Raw genomic sequence first — 9,891 nt, 5'->3', positions numbered from 1 at the left:
CAGAGTATACTCTGCTTCCAATGATACACCTTCCGCTTTGTTGGGGACTGTCACCCCTTACAATGACACTAATGGCGTCAGTCCAGCAACTGACCCGATGACTCCCACTGGTGAAACACTTTGCGATATCACAGACCGATATCCTCGTCTCAGTTCGCAGGTACTGAAGAGGTTGCCACACGCGGACGCGGTGGTGACTGACATGCCTCGACAGCCACTGAGGGTGTTGAAGCACAAACACCAGGAGATTTGGTTGAAAGGTTACAGCCATTCTCATAACAACGTGGTCGCTGACAACTCGTACATAGGGTCCGACCTTTTCGTTTGCGCCTCGGACACCAACCCGCTGGTGGGGGGGGTCCCGAGACACAAAGGGGTGGAATAGTAGCCCAGACCCATGATGAGCCTCATCGAGGCCAGTGGGAGGGTCGAGACTACGGACAACACCGTACGAGGCCATGAGAGCATAAATCAAATCTAGTTGTAAACTCCCCTATGAGAATAGTGAGGAGCAGACAGGAAGAGACGAAGAAGAAGAGACTTGCTTTGGCCAAGAAACACAAGCAATGGACATTAGGCCGGAGGAAATGTGTCTTTGGTCTGTAGTACAAACTGTACATTTTTGGTTCCAAACTCTGTGTCTTTGTGAGACACGGTGTGGGTGAACGGATGATCTCCACATGTGTATTTCCCACCGTAAAGCAATGAGGAGGAGGTGTTATGGTGTGGGGGTGCTTTGCTGGTGACACTGTCTGTGATTGATTTAGAATTCAAGGCACACTTAACCAGTATGGCTACCACAGCATTCTGCAGRGATGCATTTGTTTTTCAACAGGACAGTGACCCAACACACCTCCAGGCTGTGTAAGGGAAATTATACCAAGAAGGAGAGTGWTGGAGTGCTGCATCAGATGACCTGGRCTCCACAATACGCGACTTCAACCAATTTGAGATGGTTTGGGATGAGTCGGACCGCAAAGTGATGGAAAAGCAGCCAACAAGTGCTCAGCATATGTGGGATCTCCTTCAAGACGGTTTGAAAAGTATTCCAGGTGAAGCTGGTTGAGATAATGCCAAGAGTGTGCAAAGCTGTCATCAAGGCAAAGGGTGGCTATTTGAAGAATCTCAAATATTAAATATATTTTGATTTGTTTTAACCCCTTTTTGGTTAATACATGATTCCAAATGTGTTATTTCATAGTGTTGATGTCTTCACTATTATTTTACAATGTAGAAAATAGTAAAAAATAAAGAAAAACCCTTGAATAAGTAGGTGTTCTAACACTTTTGACCGGTAGTGTATGTCGAGAATCCAGTATTTAAATACACAATGTGAAACAGGAAGTGCACTGTGGTTTAATGTCTCAATAACATGGGACAGCAGTGTTGCGCGTGTGTGTGTGCTTGTGAATGTGTGTCGTGTGTGTGTGTGTGTTGTCGTGTGTGTGTGTGTGATGTGTGCTGTGTGTGTGTGTGTGATGTGTGTGTTGTGTGTGTGTGTGTGTGTGTGTGGTGTGTGTGTGTGTGTTGTTGTGTGTGTGTGTGTGTGTGTGTTGTGTGTGGAGTTATGTGTGTGTGTGTGTTGTGTGTGTGTGAGTATGAGGTCTGTGTTGTGTGTGAGAATTTGTGTGTGTGTTTTGTGTGAGTAAGGTGGCACACCTGGTAGAGCAGCTAAGTTGGCCGTAAAGATCTGATGATAGGCCTTATAATAAAAGCTGTTAAACAGTTCTGACTGGGTTGGTAATGCGACTTAAATTGATCATGGCTGTAATATAACTCCAGTGCATCGTAAAAGTGTACCAGTGGGTTAATGAGTTAAGGCTAGGCTATGTTAGCTGTCAACATCCATAGGTGCGTAATAGACGCAGGAGTCTAGTCTGTAATAGAAGCTGTTCAACAGTGGACAGTTCATGGTAATTAGCAGCTGTTCAACACTGGTTAAACGGCTCTTGGTAAATAGAAGCTGTTCAACGGGATCTGCGGATCATGCGTTTACATAGAATGACTTTCGAAGAAGTGCACTAGTCTGTGAATAGAAGCTGTCAACACGTGACAGTCTGGTCAATAGGCAGCTGTTCAACTGTGATCGTGTCCTGGTAATACGACAGGCTGTTCCAACAGCATGATGATGGCCTGGTGGATAGAAAACGCCTGTTCACACAGTCTGAATCGAATTAGCCTGGTGATAGAAACTGTTCAAGCTAGATCTTTGAGATGGCCCGGATAAATAAGAAGCTATTCACAGTCTTGATGATGCCTGCGTATTAGACGCTTGTTCGAAACAGATCATGATGAGGCCCTAGGTCCAAATAGACGCATGTTCACACAGGTCCTGATGCATGGCCTGTTATAGAAAGACTGATTCAACAGTGCTTGATTGGCATGGTACATAGAAGCTGTTCAACAGTCATGATTGCCTAGCGTATCAGGAAGACTGTTCAACAAGTCTGATGCCTAGGATAATAGAAGCTGTTCAACAGTCTGATGGTCTGGTAATAGAAGGCTGTTGAACTACAGTCTGATGGTCTGGTAATAGAAGCTGTTCAAACAGTCTGATAAGGATCCTGGTAAATAGAACGCTGTTCAACAGTCTGGATGGCCTGGATTCAACAGCATGAATCGATGGCCTGGTGATAAGAAGCTGTTCAAACGCCTCTTAGATGGTCTGGTAATAGAAGCTGTTCAACAGTCTGATGGTCTGGCAATAGAAGACTGTTCAACAGTCTTGATGGCTGTAATAAGAAGCTGTTCAACAGTCTGATGGTCTGGTAAGAGAAGCTGTTCAACAGTCTGATGGTCTGGTAATAGAAGCTGTTCAACAGTCTGATGGTCTGGCAATATAAGCTGTTCAACAGTCTGATGGTCTGGTAATAGAAGCTGTTCAACAGTCTGACGGCCTGGTAATAGAAGCTGTTTTTTAGTCTCACGATGTTGGTCCTGATGCACCTGTCTCCGTCTGCCAGACGGTTCTACAGCTGCACCAGTCGGTGGGCTCAAGAGGATGAAAAGACTTCACATTGGCCCTCAGAGCCTTAAAAAGTTTGACAGCCGCACCATTGAGAGCATCTTGACTGGCTGCATAATTGCTTGGTATGGCAACTGCTTGGTATCTGACCTCAAGGCGCTACAGAGGGTAATGCGTACGACCCAGTACATCACTGGGACTGACTTCCCTGCCATCCAGGATCTCTATACCAGACATAGTCAGAGGAAGGCCCTAAAAATCGTGGCAAAGACTCCAGTCACCCAAGTAATAGACTGTTCTCTCTGCTACCGCACGGCAAGCGGTACCAATGCACCAAGACTGGAAACCAAAAGGACCCTGAACAGCTTCTACCCGCAAGCCATAAGACTGCTAAATAGTTAACCAAATAGCTACCCGGACAATCCGCATTCACCCTTTTTGCACAAACTTTTTGGACTGGCAGCTTCATTAATAAARAGTACCCGCAAAACACCAGTCTCAACGTCAACAGTGAGGAGGCGACTCCGGGATGCTGGCAAACTAGACACTCTAATGTACTTGTCCTCTTGCTCAGATGTGCACCGGGGCCTCCCACTCCTCTTTCTATTCTGGTTAGGGCCAGTTTGCGCTGTTCTGTGAAGGGAGTCGTACACAGCATTGTATGAGATCTTCAGTTTCTTGGCAATTTCTCACATGGAATAGCCTTCATTTCTCAGAACAAGAATAGACTGACGAGTTTCCGAAGAAAGTTCTTTGTTTCTGGCCATTTTGAGCCTGTAATCGAACCCACAATTGCTGATGCTCCAGATACTCAACTAGTCTAAAGAAGGCCAGTTTTATTGCTTCTTTAATCAGGACAACAGTTTTCAGCTGTGGTAACATAATTGCAAAAGGGTTTTCTGATGATCAATTAGCCTTTTAAAATGATAAACTTGGATAAGCTAACACAACGTGCGATTGGAACACAGGAGTGATGGTTCCTTATAATGGGCCTCTGTATACCTATGTAGATATTTCATTAGAAATCTGCCGTTTCCAGCTACAATAGTCATTTACAACATTCACAATGTCTACACTGTATTTCTGATCAATATGGTGTTATTTTAATGGACYAAAAAAWTAGCTTTTCTTTCAAAAACAAGGACATTTCTAAGGGAAACCAAACCTTTGAATGGTAGTGTACATATCTACCTCAATTGCCTCCCGAGTAGTGCAGCGGTCTAAGGCARTGCATTGCTAGCTGTGCCACTAGAGATCCTGGTTCAAGTTCAGACTCTGTCGCAGCCGTCTGCGACCTGTAGTCCCATGGGGCAGTGCACAATTGGCCCAGCGTCGTCCGGGTTAGGGGAGGGTTTGGCCGGCAGGGATGTTCTTGTCCCATCGCTCTCTAGCGACTCCTGTGGTGGGCCGGGTGCAATGCACGCTGACACAGTCGCCAGGTGTACAGTGTTTTCTCTGACACAGTGGTGTGGCTGGCTTCTGGGTTAAGTGGGCGTTGTGTCAAGAAGCAGTGCGGCTTGGTTGGGTTGTGTTTCAGAGGATGCACGGCTCTCGACCTTCGCCTCTCCCGAGCCCGTATGGGAGTTTCAGCATTGAGATAAGACTGTAACTACTGTCGTAGCTGAATCAGAATTAGTTAGGTAACATCTTTTGGACTATACTGTTGGCAGTTGCATTTTCCTTTCTCCTCTAGGGAAAAGTCACTTGGGGCCCAGAGAAGGGAGAGGTCAGGCTTGTCTTTTACATGTTTGGTAATAGGCAGAATATCAGAAAGGGTGAAGTCAGGTTTGAACATTGTCTTCATAATGAATATATCTGTGAAACCATGTGAAGGGCTCCACTATGTCTGTATGCCAGTCATACCCTCCTTTTCCCATTGGGGGTGAGGAGTATGGCAGTGTCTGGAACCATTATACCACCCCTCTGATGTTGAACTTATCTTTCATAGTATATGACCTAGAGGTTCACTCCTCTTAGTGAGCTTCTCCAGCAGTGGGGAGAAGAGGGGATGTAATTGAGATGGGAGTATCTAGAATTGACAATTGATATATGCCATTGGATGAGGTAATGTTTTGGTAATACGAAGTACCAAGAACGAGAAGTAAAACCTCGTCTAAGAGACCAAACTGAACGATAATTTATAGCTAATGCTATCTGGCTATGGGATACTCCTCTCTCAAGTAAAAGTCTTTCTTTGTTAAGTTTCTAAGATCTGTGGTCCGTCATGTGAGTTGAGAGGGGAGGGGAGTATCTTGGCTATAAAAGATACTAAGAATTATTTTGTAAGCACTCTCAGAGAATTAATTTATAGACACTGAATTAATCTGAGAGTCAAAGGGCTATGGTGAAGCTCATATAATTAAAGCTGGACTTTAAAATATAACTCTGACTTGTGTGTGGTTTGTAAACTCATCATTTAGTAATACAGCAAATTACKACGACACTACCAATTGGATACCATGAAAAAGGGGTAAAAGTAAAAACAATTCTGTATCTATTATTAATTTGCATTATTACATGATTTACTTTTCTATTATTTCTCAATTTTCTTTCTCTCTGCATTGTTGGAAAGGGGCCTGTAAGTAAGCATTTCACTGTTAGACCACACCTGTTGTTGACGAAGCATGTTACAAATAACATTTGATTTGATTTGAGTGAACAGTCCATGGCTCAGGTGACGTAGGTTCTTAATGATTTTCTTGGCCTTCCTTTGACCCTTAGTGCTTTAAATGTCCTGTAGGGCAGTCAGTGTGCCCCCGGTGATGTGTTGGGCTGACTGAACCACCCTCTGGAGAGTCATGTGGTGGCATCTTTTTGGAAAAAGCGGTAATCAGCTCCGGAAAGTCAAATCTGTGGTGAGTACTCTCTATAGATTACTCGCCGTTGAGGCAATCTCCATTTTGTTCTTCTTCACAATTGGCTGATCCCTCCTGATGGCCCAGTTGGACATGACTCCAACAGGGTCACTAGGAGGGATCTGCCAATGAAGTTGGAAGTCCCACCTAGTTGACTATATTAAAATGGTGGAAGCCCTCAATGGTGCTGCCCATGCTAATACGGGCTTTTGGCCACTGATGTCCCACATGCTTCAAGATGTCCACCTTTGTTCCTGTACCCAAGAAAGCAAAGGTGTAAAAAATAACACAAAAATAAACAAAAGACTGCAAAGTTGGCTGGGAGCTAGCAAAAGGGCYACCATCATCGGTGCCATCTTGTTGTGAAAATCCCCTATAGGAAGAGGTAAATAGTAAGGGGTTCCATACTAGTTAAGCACCCTGGTCCTAGCAGCATGCACTCTGCATTATCTGCCCAAAATCCTAAGAACGCTTGTTGGAAATGCCTCGAGATTTCAAAAGTTAATTACAGCTTCAAATGAAGTGCACGACAAGTGCCAACACGAGACCAGGGAAACAGCCTTTAATCCGTCCCTGCCCGCTGCTCCCCTCTTCCCAGCACCTCAAATGGCTGCACCAAAGCCACTGTTTACCAAATTAAAAAATCCCAACTGTAGCAGGCAATCAACAAGCACATGGATTTACACAATTTCCTCCCCCTCACTCGTTTGTTTGTGTATTGAAAGGGGGATAGAAAGACTAATGATTGAATTGAGCAGAGGCCCTTTTTGCAGCCAGTTTAAGAGAGAAATGTGATTGCCGTTTTAATTAACAAACATAGCGTGCTTTTGAAACTTTTTAAATCTCTTTCATTGGCGCTAAGGAGTACAATTATGAGCACATTGCAGCAGCACCCGTGTGGTGATTTAGTCATTTGTACTTGCATGGAAGCTGTTCAGCTGGTCCTATTCAAGAGCTGTGTAAAGATAGCTGAGGTGAGGTATGAATTCAGTCCTATCACGACTGTGTGATGAGATAGCTGAGGTGAGGTATGAATTCAGTCCTATCACGACTGTGTGAAGAGATAGCTGAGGTGAGGTATGAATTCAGTCCTATCACGACTGTGTGAAGAGATAGCTGAGGTTGAGGTATGAATTCAGTCCTATCACGACTGTGTGAAGAGATAGCTGAGGTGAGGTATGAATTCAGTCCTATCACGACTGTGTGAAGAGATAGCTGAGGTGAGGTATGAATTCAGTCCTATCACGACTGTGTGAAGAGATAGCTGTAGTGTATCTATGGGCTTTTAAAGGTTGTTGTGATATTCTTTGAGATGGTTTTCAAGTATGTATCATTTTTTTATTTGTGTAGCTATTCATGTTGGTTAAACCATGACGTTAAATTGTGTCATAACATTCTACACCTCTGAGTCACAAAATTCCATTTAGTTTTTAAAGTTATTACCCAGTGGATAGAATAAGGAGCAGGATTGTAATGTAAAGGTCTCAGAATATRTTTGTTTATCGTTGTCGTCAATGGTGAGAGGTCATGATAGAGAGGGAAAGGACACTAATGGCCCTGTACAAAATCATAATGACGTCCAAAACCATCACCGACTTCCTGTCCTGTCTAGATGTGCCAGAAGTCTGCCTTTCATCAGTACTCTGTCTGTAGGCTTGTTTGACCATGTTTCTATCTGCCTCGGAGTCAGGCAGGACCATAGAGATAGATAGCGGACTCTAGTACCAAATAGCCTGTCTCACAGACACCATAATAGGACAGATACTATGGGGTGAGACAGAGGTGCACCATATTATCTCAGTCACGCCACAGTCGACATCCTGAGCTACAGCCTTTGGAAGGGTTGGTCGGAAAGTTGAGCAGTCACATCGCAGATGAAACCCACAGCAAGGATTCATGTAAACAAGCGTCCTCCGCCTTTATCTTATCAGGCCCAAATTTTATCAGGCCCAAAATACAGGCTTACCCGACATACTTTTTCTCTCTTTCTAACCTCCCACACCCCTCCTCTCTTTCTCTCTCTCTCTATTTCCCTCTCTGTCACTCTCTATCTCTGGCTCTCTCTCTTTCTCACTTTTATACTGCTTATCTCCAATGAAGAAACTGAGAAGAGGAAGTATGGTGTGTTGGCTTAGGAATAGAACTGGGTGAAAGTGGCCACAGCCTGCCTCTTAACAGGGTCCTTTATCTCACGATATGTCCATTTACTAGTTAGGACATATTGAGAGTGTAATTACGTAGGTAAACACAGCATAGCCAGATTATGTTAGATAGAGTATTAGTGTTTCAGCTCAGACGGCCATTGTCAATATCAAATCAAATCAAATTGTATRATTCACATGCGTTGAATACAACAGGTGTAGTAGACCTTGCAGTGAAATGCTTACTTACGAGCCTCTAACCAACAATGCAGTTTTAAAAAATAATGCAATTTAAGAATAAGAAATAAAAGTAACATGTAATTAAAGAGTAGCAGTAAAATAACAATAGCGAGACTATATACAGGGGGGTACCGGTACAGAGTCAATGTGCGGGGGCACCGGTTAGTTAGGGTAATATGTACATGTAGGGAGAGTTGTTAGAGTGACTATGCATAGATGATAACAACAGAGAGTAGCAGGAGTGTAAAAGGCTTGGGGGGTCAATGAAAATAGTCTGGGTAGCCATTTGATTAGATGTTCAGGAGTCTTATGGCTTGGGGGTAGAAGCTGTTCAGAAGCCTCTTGGACCTAGACTTGGCGCTCTGGTACCACTTGCAGAGGGCCTTCCTCTGACACCACCTGGTATACTGTAGAGGTCCTGGTTGGTGTACCCTCTGTTGTGCCTTGAAGTCYGAGGCTGAGCAGTTGCCATACCAGGCAGTGATGCAACCAGTAAGAATGCTCTCGATGGTGCAGCTGTAGAACCTTTTGAGGATCTGAGGACTCATGACAAATCTTTTCAGTCTCCTGAGGGGGAATGGGTTTGGTCGTGCCCTCTTCACGACTGTCTAGCTGTGTTTGGACCATGATAGTTTGTTGGTGATGTGGGCACCAAGGAACTTGAAGCTCTCAACCTGCTCCACTAGAGCCTGGTTGATGAGAATGGTGGGGACGACATCATCGATGCACTTATTGATGAAGCCAATGACTAATGTGGTGTACTCCTCAATGCCATCGGAGGAATCCCGGAACATATTCCAGTCTGTGCTAGCAAAATTGTCCTGTYGCTTAGCATCTGCTTCATCTGACCACTTTTTTATTGATCGAGTCACTGGTGCTTCCTGCTTTAATTTTTGCTTGTATGCAGGAATCAGGAGGATAGAATTATTGTCAGATTTACTAAATGGAGGGCGAGGGAGAGCTTTGTATGTGTCTCTGTGTGTGGAGTAAAGGTGGTCCAGAGTTTTTTCCCTCTGGTTGGACATTTAACACGCTGATAGAAGTTAGGTAAGACMGATTTAAGTTTGCCTGCATTTAAGTCCCCGGCTACTAAGAGCGCCGCCTCTGGTTGAGCYTTTTCCTGTTTGCTTATGGCGGAATACAGCTCATTCAGTGCGGTCTTAGTGCCAGCATCAGTCTGTGGTGGTATGTAGACAGCTATGAAAAATACAGATGAAAACTCTCTAGGTAGATAGGGTGGTCTTAAGCATATTTATTTTTCCTATATTTAACTAGGCAAGTCAGTTAAGAACAAATTCTTATTCTCAATGACAGCCTAGGAAACAGTGGGTTAACTGCCTTGTTCAGGTGCAGAATGACAGATTTTTGCCTTGGGGATTCGATCTTGCAACCATTTCGGTTACTATACCAATGTTCTAACCACTAGGCTACCTGCCGCCCCAGGAGTATCATGAGATACTCTACCTCAGGCAAGCAAAACCTCGAGACTTTCTTAGATATCTCGCACCAGCTGTTATTTACAAAAAGACATAGTCCGCCGCCCCTTGTCTTACCAGACACCGCTGTTCTGTCCTGTCAATAAAGCGTATAACCAGCCAGCTGTATGTTGATAATGTCGTCGTTCAGCCACTACTCCGTTAAGTATAAGATATTACCGTTTTGAATATCCCGTTCGTAGTTTAATCTTCCG

This window comes from Salvelinus sp. IW2-2015, linkage group LG1 (genome assembly GCF_002910315.2).
Source record: "Salvelinus sp. IW2-2015 linkage group LG1, ASM291031v2, whole genome shotgun sequence".
Classification (NCBI taxonomy): Eukaryota; Metazoa; Chordata; class Actinopteri; order Salmoniformes; family Salmonidae; genus Salvelinus; species Salvelinus sp. IW2-2015.
Note: the sequence above shows the minus strand (reverse complement) of the source record.